This window comes from Coffea arabica, chromosome 10e (assembly GCF_036785885.1).
Source record: "Coffea arabica cultivar ET-39 chromosome 10e, Coffea Arabica ET-39 HiFi, whole genome shotgun sequence".
Classification (NCBI taxonomy): Eukaryota; Viridiplantae; Streptophyta; class Magnoliopsida; order Gentianales; family Rubiaceae; genus Coffea; species Coffea arabica.
Genome location: NC_092328.1, coordinates 11,801,679 through 11,816,540, shown reverse-complemented (window position 1 = coordinate 11,816,540; position 14,862 = coordinate 11,801,679). Strand labels below are relative to the sequence as shown.

Genomic DNA, 14,862 nt, shown 5'->3' with positions numbered 1-14,862 from the left:
TTACTAAGATCAATTTCAGGTTATCTAGACAGTTTTCAAAACCTTCACCATATACACTGAAATCGTCCATGAAAATCTCAATAATCTTCTCAACATACTCTGAAAAGATACTTACCATACATCTTTGGAAGGTAGCAGTTGCATTGCACAATCCAAATGGCATCCTTCGGTATGCGAATGTTTCAAATTTACACGTGAAAGTAGTTTTCTCTTGGTCCTCGGGTGCGATGGCAATTTGGAAATAACCTGAAAATCCATCCAAAAAATAATAGTAAGCTCGACATGCTAATCGCTTTACCATCTGGTCAATGAAAGGGAGGGAGAAATGGTCATTTTTCGTGACGGCGTTCAGCTTCCGGTAATCGATACACTGTCGCCATCCGGTGGGCTTTCGAATTGGTACGAGCTCACTCTCTTGGTTTGGTTCCACTATCACCCCTGCCTTTTTCGGGACCACCTATACTGGACTCGCCCACGGGCTATCTGATATTGCAAATATAATTCCAACGTCCAGCAACTTTAAAATCTCCTTCTTTACGACCTCCATCATGAGAGGATTTAATCTCCGTTGAGTCTGCCGCACGGGTTTTGCACCCTCCTCGAGTTGAATTTGATGTATACACACTGCAGGACTAATTCCCTTGATATCGGCGATGGTCCATCCTATCGCCTAGTTATGTTCCCTAAGAATTCGAAATAGTTTGTCTTCTTGAACCATTGATAAACCCGTGGAGATGATCACTGGAAGTGTCTCCCCTTCACCTAAGTATGCATACTTCAGGTGTTTCGGCAGCAGTTTCAATTCCAAGACAGGTGCTTGCACCACAGATGGAAGTAACCTTTGGTGAGATTCAGGTATGAAAATCGATGCGAGATCATACCTTATTTTCGTGGTTGGTAACGTTTGTAACAATCTAATTACACATTTAAGCTCTTCACTCAACTCTACCCCAGAGGTCATCTCGGATTCGAAGTGCCTGGTTAAGGCGACCTCTAACTCATCCCTGCCTTCAATTTCAAAAACCTCCTGTATAGCAGGGTCAATAACATTTATCGAGAAAACAGAGCCAACATTTGAATCGGATGGATATTTCATGGTTTCAAAAACGTTAAAGTGAACAATCTCACCATCAAATTCCATAGATAAAGTACCCTTATTAACATCAATTTTGGTTCGGACTGTACTAAAAAAGGATCTACCTAATAATAAAGGTGACGGATCATGGGAGTGTTCATCCTCCATGTCGAGCACATAAAAATCAGATAGGAAAACTAATTCATTAATTTTTATCAAAACATTTTCAATCAACCCGTCAGGGTATGCATTGGTCCTATCAACTAGTTGGATTATTATCCCAATCTCTTTCAAAGAGCCTAAGTTCAAGGAAGCATAAATGGACTTTGGCATTACATTAATCGAGACTCCTAGGTCTAACATGGCCTTTTCAATCAAAATATTATCTATCTTACAAGAAATAGTAAACATACCTGGGTCCCCGCATATCGGTGGAAGGTTCCTTTGTAAAATTGCTGAAACATTCTCTCCAATTATAACTCGTTCATCCCCCTTCAACCGCTTGCGGTTGGCACACAAGTCCCTCTAAAATATTTTCCTTTTTGGGTACTTGTTTAATCACATCCAACAGGGGTATGTTGATCTCCACCTTGCGAAAGATCTCTAGGACTTTTTTCTCCTTGTCTTGCTTTTTTGGTTTCTCTAACTTGCTAGAAAAGGGAGGTGGATTAGTCTTAACTGTACTAATTGGGTTCGGGAGTACCTTTGTATCTTTGTTGTCTCTGCCCTCCTCTTTCAACTCTTTCTCAATCCGTTCCTCGTCTTTATCTTTAGGAATTACAGGTTCGGGTCCTTGGACTTCCTTGCCACTCCTCAAGGTCATTGCGTTTACATTCTTTGGATTCACCTCAAGTTGAGAAAACAACTTCCCTTGAACTTGGGACTCCAAATGGTTGATCGTTATGATCATTTGATTCATTTGATTTTGCAATGATTGCATCTGTCCCAGTTGATTCCTCATATTTTACAGGTCTGAATCCGTCTTTTGTTGATTAGCAAGTAATTATTTCATCATCTCTCCCATGGACGGACTTGAGTTTGAAGGAAGTGGTGGTGGACGAGGATGGTACTGTTGTGGGTGCCCTTGCTGTCTATTTGGCACAAAGTTAGACTGTTTATTCCCTTCGTAACTAAGATTGGGGTGATCCCTTCAACCAGGAATGTAGGTACTTGAATATGGGTCGTACTGCTTTTTTGGCGCGGGCACGTGGCCAGCCATGTTCACCTGTTCTGCAGTTTCTTCCTGAACCAATAGACACATTTTTGTAGGATGACCCACGGCAGTGCATACCCCACACACTTTCGCTTGTGAGGCACTCCCCACAGCTAGTTGTCGCACGAAGGACGTCAATTCGGAGAGCTGCTGTTGGATAGATGACGTTTCTACCTCATTTATCTTACGCGTCGGGATGTCCTCTCTTAAACCAAACTGCTGTGAGTTTTCAGCCATCCCTTCAATCAACTCCCATGCTCCTCGAGGAGTTTTGTTTACCAATACCCCTCCACTTGCAGTATCGATTATGCTTCTGTCCTTGAAGAGTAGTCCCTCATAAAAATATTGGATGAGCAGTTGCTCACTTATCTGATGTTGAGGGCATTTGGTGCACAGTTTCTTAAACCTTTTCCAGTACTCATAGAGAGACTCGCTTGAGTGTTGTTTGATACCACATATCTCTTTTCTTAGGCTTGCAGCTCGAGACGCTAGAAAGTACTTGTCCAAGAATTTTTCTTCAGTTGGTCCCACGTGGTGATACTATCAGGCGGTAGGTAGTAGAGCCAGTCTTTCGTGGAATCCTTCAAAGAGAAGGGGAAGGCCCTCATCTTTATTTGCTTTTCTGTAATTCTCGGGGATTTCATGCTGTTGCAAACGACGTCGAACTCTTGCAAGTGCTTGTAGGGCTCCTCACCTGGTAGACGATGGAAAGATAGCAAGAGATGAATTAGACCAGATTTTAGTTCAAAGGGAGTGTTATCATTCAAACTTGGAAAAGTAATGCATAAAGGTTGCTGATTTAAATTAGAAGCAGCCAACTCCCTTAGTGTTCGTGCGTTCACCATAGTGACTTCTTCTCGATCTGAATCACTCGAAGAATCACCAAGCAAATATGTTGATTCACTTTCTGGCTCAAGTCTCTGAGATGTAGCTCTGGAGTGCTCTTCTTTTAGTTGTCTGGTCTCTTTTCTTGTTCTATGGGCGATCTTGTCTACCTTGGGGTCTAAAATTAATTCATCTGTATGAAAAGAATGAAACATACGCTCGAAAAGTACCAAAATATTAGAGCAAAAATGAACTCAAAAAGAAACAAATAATTAATGTCAGTTCCCGGTAGCGGCGCCAAAAATTGACAGGTGTCGAATTTGTACAATAATAAATATCTACTCGAGAAAAATATAAATTTCTGTGTATAGTAGTGAGTAGGGTCGAATCCATAGGAATTGAAAAAATTTAATTTTTTTCAAGTTCGGGACACGGGGGATTTTTTTTATTAGAATTAAACTAAAAATAATTAAACAATTTAACCAAAAATAAATGATTAATTAACACGAATGTAAATAGAGATTAAATAAATAATAAATAAATTCTAGGTAAGGATACAACTTCTCAGGCACAGTCCATTCATCCGATCATTGATGCAAAGAAAGTTCAGTTAATTTTATTAACAGGTTAGTTATAGTTGCCAATAAGCCCTGACGACCAGTTTTTCTTTAATTTATTGATAACCAAGGTACGACTGTTGATTACCCCTAATCAGGAAATACTTCTAAGTACAACCGTAGGAATTAATTTTCTAATTGATTTAAAACCTAGAAAAGTCTAACCTAAATTAATAACATGCTACGAGGGTTATTTAAATCAGATTGCACGTTCCCCTAGTATGTGAAAATACTAGTTGCCACTAATATTAATCAATTAAATAATTACGGATTTAATTGATTAATTTGACACGAGATTAATAAGTCAAATTGCACATCGGGCCCTTGATATCCAATTAATAAAATAATCCCATGAAAATTCAAATAGAAAACATGCAAATATTAACAAATTAAGGAGCACATGAAAATTAATTCGATCTCACAGATATTCGAGACTGCGTCGTCGCATTGATTCTTGACTAGATGAGAATATTAGCCACGCCTCATAAGAAAGTTTTCACACAATTTAATTGAATTCAAAGGCATCCGTTTCTTGACAGTAATCTATAATAAGAAATTGATTCTCCATAGTCTAATACAATAAAACTAGTCTCATGGAAGAGACTTGTCTAATGGAAGAGACGGAAGAAACACAAAGCAAACCACTAAAGAAAACTTCACATCCCAAAAGAATGAACAACCCCTATTCTAAAACCAACCAACTCCCTATCTTCTACTCCGTGCACTCGTATATGAGCCACTAGTCTAATACCTTCCCTTATTTTATTTGAACACTAGTTTCATAGGAGAAACTAATCATGTAGGAAGAAAGTGGAAAAGCTACCATCTTCAAAGCCAACACATGGCTAATGAATATATCTCCCAAAGGAAGAATCAATTTTCTAAATCAATCCATCAACTTTCTACGTGGTCCCCACTGATCTTATTGCTAGTGGACTTCATAATAAGAAGGCAATTCTTCATCAGCACAAAGGAAATGAAATTCATTGTTTAGCATCATGTAGGCTAGGTATGTGAAGTTTTTGGAAGTCTCTCATGTGTATAGCAATCTTCACAAGAAGGTCTCCATTTATTGAATGCTTTTCCGTTCCACTTCCTATAAATATATCCAAATACCAAATATAAATATATGTTGACAATTAAAGCAATATTTGGTAAGGACAAAGAGAAAAATTAACAATAAAATTACTAACAATTAACACCCTATCAAACGCCGTTTGTAAAGTTATTGGCAAAGGTACAATCCGAATTAAAATGTACGATGGTATTGTGAGAACACTCCAGATTTGAAGAAAAATCTCATCTCTTTGGGCACTCTTGAGTCTATTGGATGTAGGTATTCAGGTGGAGGTGGAGTTCTCAAAATCACTCGAGGTGCTCTTGTTGTTATGAAGGCACACAGATCTGGTACTTTGTATATTTTGCAAGGATCTACTGTTACAGGTGTTGCTGCTGTTTCAACATCATCTTTGTTCGATTATGATTTCACCAAGTTATTGCACATGAGATTGGGGCACATGAGCGAGAAAGACTTATCTATTTTATGCAAACGAGGTCTTCTTGGTAGTCAAAGTATTGGAAAGATGGGATTCTGTGAATATTACATTTTTGGAAAGCAGAAGAGAGTTAGCTTCTAGTTGCCGGCAGTTCACAGGATGAAAGGAATTTTGGACTACAATCATTCAGACCTCTGAGGGCCTTCTCGTACTCCTTCTAAAGGAGGTGCCAGGTTTATGTTGACTTTCATTGATGATTATTCAAGAAAAGTTTGGGTATATTTTCATAAGTATAAAAATGATGTTTTCCTAACTTTCAAGCAATGAAAAGTTTTGATTGAGAAACAAACAGGAAAACATGTTAAGCGGTTGAGAACAGATAATGGCATGAAATTTTGTAAAGGTGAATTTTATAGATTCTGCAAAAATGAAAGAATTGTTCGGTATCACACTGTCAGATTGACGCCTCAACAAAATGGTGTGGTCGAACGTATGAACAGAACGCTTTTAAAGAGAGTGAGATGAATGATCTCCAATTCAGGGTTAACAAACGACTTTTGGACAGAAACGATCAATATGGCCTGTTATATTGTCAACCGTTCTCCTTCTGCATCTCTTAATTTCAAAACTCCTAAGAAAATTTGGTCAGGTACTCCTGCTAATTACTCCAATTTAAAAATTTTTGGGTGTCCAGCATACATGCATGTGAATGACGGAAAATTGGAGCTTAGGATTAAAAAGTAAATTTTTCTTGGGTATGCTTCTAGGGTGAAGGTACAGATTACGGTGTCCTGATCCCAAATCTCTAAAATTTGTGATCAGTAGAGATGTTACTTTTGATGAATTGTCTATGTTATCTTCCAAGAAAGAGTTTTCTAGTCCTTGTACTACTGATAGTACACAGAATCAAGTGAAACTTGATATTGGCAGTTCTGGTCCTTCTCATACCAAATCTTCTATTCAGCAAGTACTAGTAGATGTACCTGAATCTACTGTTAAAAATAATTCAGAAAAAGAGGAGTATTCTATAGCCAGTGAAAGACCAAGGAGGCATATTCGACCACCACAAAGATATTCAGATTTTGTTGGATATACTTTGTCTGTTGCAGAAAAAATTGATGCAGTTGGTGAGCCTTGCACCTATTCAGAAGCAATTTCTTGTGATGATTCTGCAAAGTGGTTGATTGTGATGAATGAAGAAATTGAATCTCTTCATCAGAATAAAACTTGGGTTCTTGTAAAGCCGTCATCAGATAAGAAAATAGTTGGTTGTAAGTGGGTCTTCAAGAAGAAAGAAAGTATTCTAGGGGTTGAAAATGTAAGGTATAAAGCACGATTAGTAGCAAAGGGCTATAGTCAGGTACAAGGTGTTAATTTTAATGATGTGTTTTCACCTGTAATTAAACATAGTTCTATTCGTGTTTTACTTGTTTTAGTTGCAATGTATAATTTGGAGTTAGAACAGCTCGACGTTAAGACAGTCTTCGTACATGGTGAACTTGAAGAACAAATTTATATGAAACAATTCTAGAGTTTTGAAATTAAAGGTAGGGAAGACTATGCATGTTTGTTGAAGAAATTCTTATATGGATTGAAACAATCTCCAAGACAGTGGTATAAGAGGTTTGGTTCCTTTATGTTGGGTCATGGTTATTTGAGGAGCATATATGATAGTTGTGTTTACTTTCGGAAGTTAGATAATGATTCTTTTATCTATTTGTTACTGTATGTTGATGACATACTCATTGCTATCAAGAATTTGTCAGAAATTCACAATTTGAAATTACAGCTAAAATGTGAATTTGATATGAAAGATTTGGGAGCAGCTAAGAAAATTCTTGGCATGTATATTAAACGAGATAGAGGAGTAGGAAAGTTGTTCTTGACCCAAGAGAATTACCTGAATAAAGTCCTGGAGCGTTTTGGCATGAAACATGCAAAACCTGTAAGTACTCCTCTTGTTAGCCATTTTCGGCTATCTGTTGCTCAATCACCACAATCAGATGAAATGAAAGATTATATGGCATGGATTCCTTATTCCAGTGCAGTTGACAGTATTATGTATGCAATGATTTGTAGTCATCCGGATATTTCATAAGCAGTCAGTGTTGTTAGTAGATATATGTCTTATCCAGGTAAAGAATATTGGCTAGTTGTGAAGTGGATTCTCAGATACTTGCAAGGGACTTCAAACGCTTGTTTGGAGTTTGAAAGAAATAAAATCACTTTGGTTGGTTTTGTAGATTCAGATTACGCCGGGGATTTTGACAGAAGAAGATCACTTTCAGGCTACGTATTTTGCATTGGGGGTTGTTCAATCAGTTGAAAAGCTACTTTACAACCCGTTGTGGCTCTATCTACTACGGAGGCAGAATACATGGCAGTGACCGAGGCAGTCAAAGAAGCCTTGTGGTTGAAAGGATTATTTGGCGAGTTTAATCTACATCAGGGTGTTACGGATATTCACTATGATAATCAAAGTGCTATACACTTGACTAAATACCAGATGTATCATGAGAGAACAAAGCACATTGATATAAAATATCACTTTATCCGGAATATCATTACTGAAGGGAAAGTCCTTGTTCGAAAGATCAAGACCAAGGGAAATCCTGCTGACATGTTTTCGTAGCCTCTTCCAATTTACAAGTTCAAGCAGTATTTGGACTTAGTATTCGTTGTTGGTGATTTAGACCTATTAGGGTTTATGTGGAGAAGGTGGAGCGATTTTGCTATTGTCGATGTTGGGAACATGCCAAGGTGGAGATTTGTTGATGTGGCGTGTCCCACATCGGTAAGGGAGTTTTCTCCCTTATCCCACATTGGAAGAAGCCAACGAAAAGCCTTCCCCTTGATAGTTGTAAATAAAGGGGGCTTGTGTTGAAGTTAGTCGCACTACTCAAGAGAGCATTATATGGGCTATTAGTTTTTTGGATCATCTAACCCATTTGTAGTCAAATATTTTAGATTCTCTTATTTTGAGTTTAGGAATATTTCCTAAATTCTTTTGTAAGTGCCATTTTGGCCTAGGAACCACTTTCCTACGTAAGTGCCATTTTGTAAGTGCCATTTTCCCTCTCCCTTGGACGTAGGTCAATTTGATTGAACCACGTAAATTTTGGTGTCTTTTATTTTGATTTATTATTTGTCTTTATTGGATTGCCACAACTCTTTTATATGGTCGATTTTACCGTCTAAATATTATATGACTGGTGTCTACCGCCTAAACATTATATGGTCGGTTATACTGCTTATTTTGTTCTAACTTTAGTTTGTTTATTCCTGAGCCAGTTCTAACAGTTTTTTAGTTCCTTATATTGTTGTTTATGTGTCTCCAGGATTTTTCCTTGCCATGCCCACTCATTCGCGGGCATGGTAATTTTGGTTGTATTGATGCTGATCCTCCTGCTGCAATGCCTTATACTGAGTGCCAGCTGGAAGTAGGTTTATATTTCATTTCTTGTATGATATTATCTTTCTGGACCTTAGCATGCTCTGAAAAGTTTGTCTGAACTTGCTTAGAAAAGTGTTGTTAAAGTTTCTCTGCATTTTTCTTGAAGTATCAATTTCAGGATTTGAGTGGAGTTCAAGGAATGTGTTGTAATTACTTTTTCTTTTGTTCTGTTTCCTCAACTTTAGTTATTAATGGTAGAGAAATGGCAGTCCTTTTTTTTAAATAAATATTTTTATTTCTCCTCTCTTCTTCTTTGGCTGATTTGTACACCTCCTAATTAACAAGATGGAAATGTCTGCTAGGTTTTCCGTCTTGAAAATTCTATCAGTGCTAATTCTAAATGAGCCTATGATTATTGAGTTTGCACTCACATAATTACCTTGATTGTTTTCTGGTTTTATTAAAGTAAAACTGAAATTAAAATTGTATTTATCATCATGAGTTTGTACTTTCAGGCACTTACAGAGGCAATGTTATTGGCTGATCTAGATCAAGATACTGTCAGTACTTTTTTCTCCTTGAACATCCAATCTTGTAGGCTTTCTATAATGTGTTGTGATCCTATTTCTTTACCATCTATACCATTTCTGCAGGTTGATTTTTTTTTCCAAATTTTGATAATTCGCAAAAGGAACCATCATTACTACCTGCCCGGATTCCTAACTTGTTGCTGAATGGTTCCTCTGGGATAGCGGTAATATTTTTTGCTTATGGATGTTGTGTTTTTTGATGTCTGTTTTCACAATTTTTAATCTATTTCTGGTCTAGTGGTCTATAGTGTGAAAGAGGCATTTTACCTATGCATATGATGACCTCTTATTAGTGTGTTTGTATATGATTCCATAAGCAATATGTTGTCAGGTGGCAACAAACATACCTCCACATAATCTTGCAGAGTTGGTAGATGCACTGTTTGTGTTGATCCATAATCCAGAAGCCACAATATGTTTATAGTTTTCTAACATATGCAGTCTGTTTGTCCGTTGCTGTAGAAAAATTCTTTGTTCCGTTATTATGTTTACTTTTGGCCTCATATCAGTCTTATCAATAGGATAGTGAAGATAGGCTCAGGACTAGAATTGGTTTGCAGTTCCAAAAAAGAAGAAAAGTGAATATGTAAGAAGGTTTAAAGAGTTGAATGCATTAGATTTCTTGGTGGCATTTTTTAAAACTTTACTATAGATGTAATTGCAGAAAAAATATGTATGGTATGGTCTGGGGGTGTCCTTAGAATTTTGAATTTTTTGGGATATTTTTAAAATTTTAAAAGTTATACCTCTCCCTTTCCCTATCTCAACCTCCCACCACCCCATATCCCCTACCTCCTCGCTGCTACCCTGCTTCCTCCCCTCTCTTTCGCCCTTTCTCCAATGACAGGGGAGAGGAGGGTGGAGAGGAGGGGGAAGGGGAGGGAAGGTGAAGGAGGAAAGAGGAGAGGAGGATGTTGCGGAAGTTCTACCAAATTAAGGTATAACGAGTAAATTATTGTATCTAAAATTGTAAAATGGTAATTCCCAAGAAATATTTGGTGAGCCACGCTAGCCTGCTTAAGTACCAATTTCCTAAACAGAATCACCTATATATGCAATTAATTGCATAATAACTCACTACAAATATACCAACAAATATAGCTACTAAATAGACAATAAAATAGAACATCAGAATTTAACGAGATTTGGCTAATTTGCCTACGTTCTCGAACACTACTGACAACTTAATATTTTACTAGAAGAAATATTACAAAGAGAGAGAAGGAAGCAAGTTATGATGCTCTTGCTTGGTGTGTCTTAATTGAGAAGGTAGAGAGCTTATTTATAGCTCTCAAAACCTTCTCCAATTCATAAACCCACCGAAGTGGGATTGTAATTGTGCCAAATAATTCAACAATTTTGGCTATTTCAAAGTCAATAATTGAGCATTGGCTTTGAATTCAACAAATCTCCACATTGGCATAATTTCTAATCCCACAAAAAATACAAATCTTCTCCCTCAAAATTCGGTGGTGTCTTCAAATGCGTTGTCAAGCGCCAATCTTCAAATTGTGCACAACATTTATCAAATTCAAACAATGTTGGAATTTGATAGTTGTCACAACCTTCATAAGTATATCAGCAGGATTCTCCTTGGTCTGAATCTTTTGAAATAATATCATATTATCTTCTAAAATCTTCCTCACAAAATGATACCGTACGTCGATATGCTTCGTTCTTGCATGATAAACTTGGTTCTTTGTTAAATGAATAGCACTCTGACTATCACAATGAACTTTGATAGACTTCTGTCCGATTTTCAATTCATCAAGCAACCCATGAAGCCAAATTGCTTCCTTAACTGCCTTCATAACTGCCATATACTCCGCCTCTGTAGTAGACAAAGCAACCGTTGACTGTAAGGTAGATTTCCAACTGACTGGTGCCTTAACAAGTGTAAACACATACCCAGTCATTAATCGACGTGTATCTTGATCACCTGCGTAGTCGGAATCATAATATCCAACTGTACCTTGACCAATCTTCTCATCCCGCTCAAATACTAATCCAACATCTATGGTGTTCAAAATATACCATAAAATTCATTTCACAGCCTGCCAATACTCTTTGCCAGGATCATGCATGTACCTGCTCACAACTCCAACTGCTTGTGAAATGTCGGGTCTTGTACACACCATAGCATACATCAAACTACCCACTGCATTTGCATATGGTACCTTTGCCATATATTCTCGTTCTGCATCATTCTTTGGAAATAACGATGCACTGAGTTTGAAATAAGGAGCAAGTGGAGTACTAACAGGTTTGGTCTTTTCATTCATGCCAAACCTCTTTAATACCTTACTAAGATACTCTTTCTGAGTCAAATAAAGTCTCCCCAATCTTCTATCTCTGCTTATCTTCATGCCGAGAATCTTCTTGGTTTCGCCGAAATCCTTCATTTCAAACTCTCGACTCAGATGAGATTTCAAACTATCAACATATCATCAACATAAAAAAGAAGATATATGTAGGATCCATCTTGTAGCTTGCGCAAATATACACAGTCATCATATTTGCTTCTTTTATACTTCTGCCCCATCATAAAATTGTCAAATCGCTTGTGCCACTGCCTTGGAGACTTTTTCAATCCATACAATGATTTGTCAAGCTTGCACACCATCTTTTCTTTACCAGTAATTTTGAATCCTTCTGGCTGAGTCATGTAGATTTTCTCTTCCAAGTCACCATGTAAAAACGCAGTTTTTACATCTAATTGGACAAGTTTCAGATCCAATTGTGTTACCAAAGCCAATAAAATTCTGATGGAGGAATGTTTCACGACTGGAGAAAACACTTCGTTGTAATCAATTCCCTTCTTTTGAGCGTAGCCTTTAGCCACCAGTCTTGCTTTGTAGCGAATACCAGACTTGTCAGGAAATCCTTCATTCTTTGCATATACCCACTTGCATCCAATTGCCTTCTTTCCATTTGACAGATTGACAAGTTGCCAAGTCTGATTCTTATAAAGGGATTGCATTTCTTCTTCCATGGCTGTCCTCCATTTTTCTTCCTTTGAACTTTGGACAGCTTCAAAATAAGTGGTAGGAACTTCATCTATTGCAATTGCAGATGCATTAGTTACCATATTAACATACCAAGCAGGTACTTTAATATTTCTCTTTGGCTTATTCAATGCAATTGATTCAAGTTGCTGTGAAGATTTTCCAACTGAAACATCTTCTTCAGTTGATTCTTCTTCGACCATAGGAGTTTTGTCATCTACTCCTATATCCACCGCTAGTCTGATAATGCTTCTTTTAAACTCCACTTGTTTCAAAGTGCTCTCCACCTGTTGTGGAGTACTATCATTCTGCTGTACATCTACCTTTGTTAACATGGTAGATTCATCAAAGGTGACATCCCTGCTGAAAACTATCTTTTTCGTCTCGGAACACCAAACACGATAACCTTTAATGCCTGTCGTGGTCCCCATAAAGAGCGCTTTGTTCACCCTTGGATCCAACTTTAATTTTTTAACATGATAATATGCAGTAGAACCAAACACATGCAAGGAATCATAATCTATAGCAGGTTTTCCCGACCATTTCTTTAATGGCGTTTTGCCGCCAATAGCAGTTGATGGTAAGTGATTAACGAGGTGATTTGCATATGCTAAAACCTCAACCCAAAATTGTCTGCCCAACCCAGCATTAGACAACATACATCAAACTTTCTTCACCAATGTCCGGTTTATACGCTCTGCCTCCCCGTTCTGCTGTGGTATATTTCTGACTGTGAAGTGCCGAACAAAGTCTTCATTTTCACAGACCTCTATGAACAGATCACTAATGTATTCACCTCCGTTGTCTGTTCGAAGGCGTTTGATCTTTCTTTCTGTTTGAGTTTCCACTATCCTTTTCCACTTGATGAAAATTCTCAATATTTCACATTTCGCTTTCATAGTATACACCTATACTCTTCGAGAGAAGTCATCGACGAAGGTAATAAAATAATTTTTGCCTCCCAGAGAAGTTGTTTTGGAAGGTCCCCATACATTAGAGTGCACATAATCTAAAATACCCTTGGTATCGTGAATTGCAGTGCCAAATTTTACCCTTGTCTGCTTCCTTTTGACACAATGCTCGTAAAAATCTAACTTGCAAACATTGGCTTCTTTCAATAGTCCTTGATTCATCAGAAGATTCAAGAATTTTTCTCCGGCATGCCTTAAGCGCATATGCCATAATCTCGTTACTTTCAATTCTCGATCATCACTGGAAGCCACTGCCGCTACTCCAACAACTGCATTATCTTGATAGTAATACAAGTTATTATTTTTTCGGATTCCTTTCACTAGCACCAATGCATCTGAAATGATTTTCATCACTCCATTATATGCCGATACCTTGTAACCCAATTGATTCTAGTACTCCCACAGAGAAGAGGTTCTTTTTCAATTTTGGCACATATCGGACATCAGTTAGAATCCTAATTAACCCATCTGATTTCTCAGCCAAATTGAATCAACCCCATTTGTTGCTAATGTGGTCTCATCTACCATGTAGACGACTCCACCTTCTTGTTCCTTGAAATCAAAGAACCATTCCCTATTGGACGTCATATGATGACTACAACCTGAGTCCAATAGCCGTGTACTAGAATGACCAGTAGGCATGACAGCTAATGAAAAATCTGAGTCTTGATCAATGTATTCAGCTACATTTGAATTCGCAACAGTTTTTTCCTTGTCAGGTCTACTCTTCAGCTTTGGGCAGTCCTTCTTCCAGTGCCCTTTCTCTCTACAAAAAGCACACTCATCTTTGCTTAGTCTAACTCTTGACTTGGATCTACCTCTCGTCCCCTTTCTTTGTTTTTGTGAGCATCCTCTACTTACTAGAGCTTCTGCTACTCCATCTCTACTACTTTGCTTGTCTTTTCTTCTGAGCTCGTAGCTGTACAACGCAGAGCTAATTTCACTGAAGGACACCTCAGTTTTCCCATGGAGTAGAGTTGTTTCAAGATGCTCAAACTCCACAGGAAGAGATCCTAACAACATGAGAGCCAAATCTTCATCTTCAAATGTCATATCTAAATTTATCAGATCAATGATTAACTGATTGAAATTAGTGATGTGATCACTTTGAGTTGTGCCGGGAACATAAGTGAAGCGAAATAAACGCTTCTTCATATTGAGCCTATTCTGATAATTTTTCTTCAAGAACTTCTCCTCCAATCCAGTCCACAATTTATTTGCAGAAGTTTCTTTTGAGAACACATATTTCTGTTCCCTTGAAAGACACGATCGAATTGTACCACACGCTAAATGATTTAGCGTCCTCCATTCCTTCTCTTCAATCTCTTCTGGTTTCTTTTCTTCAATGGAAATGTCTAAACCTTGATTAAAGAGCGCGTCTAAAATCTCATTTTGTCACATACCGAAATGACCGGTACCATCAAATGTCTCCACATTTAATTTTGCATTCATCGTAGCATTTCTTGCCATAATAGACGATAACGAGCTTTTTGATGCTTGTATTATAGATGAAGATCTACTTTCGGCCATCTCTATAAATTATATTTAGTAGCTCCTAAATGTAGAATAACAATAGCCCAAGAAATCTTTTCTGATATGGAAAATCAGACTATGCTGCAACCACAGAGCATACTAAGAAATCTTGAACTCTGATACCAATTGTTGTGGAAGTTCTA

At 37.7% G+C, this 14,862-nt stretch overlaps 1 non-coding gene and 1 pseudogene across 1 annotated transcript; both read left to right on the top strand.

Moving 5' to 3' along the window:
- The window catches only part of LOC113711285 (DNA gyrase subunit A, chloroplastic/mitochondrial-like), a 77,426-nt pseudogene that overhangs the window by 21,657 nt on the left and 40,907 nt on the right, over positions 1 to 14,862 (top strand).
- Positions 2,656 to 2,762, top strand: LOC113713127 (small nucleolar RNA R71). Its single transcript, XR_003453457.1, has one exon. It is a non-coding gene; the product is annotated as a small nucleolar RNA R71 (small nucleolar RNA).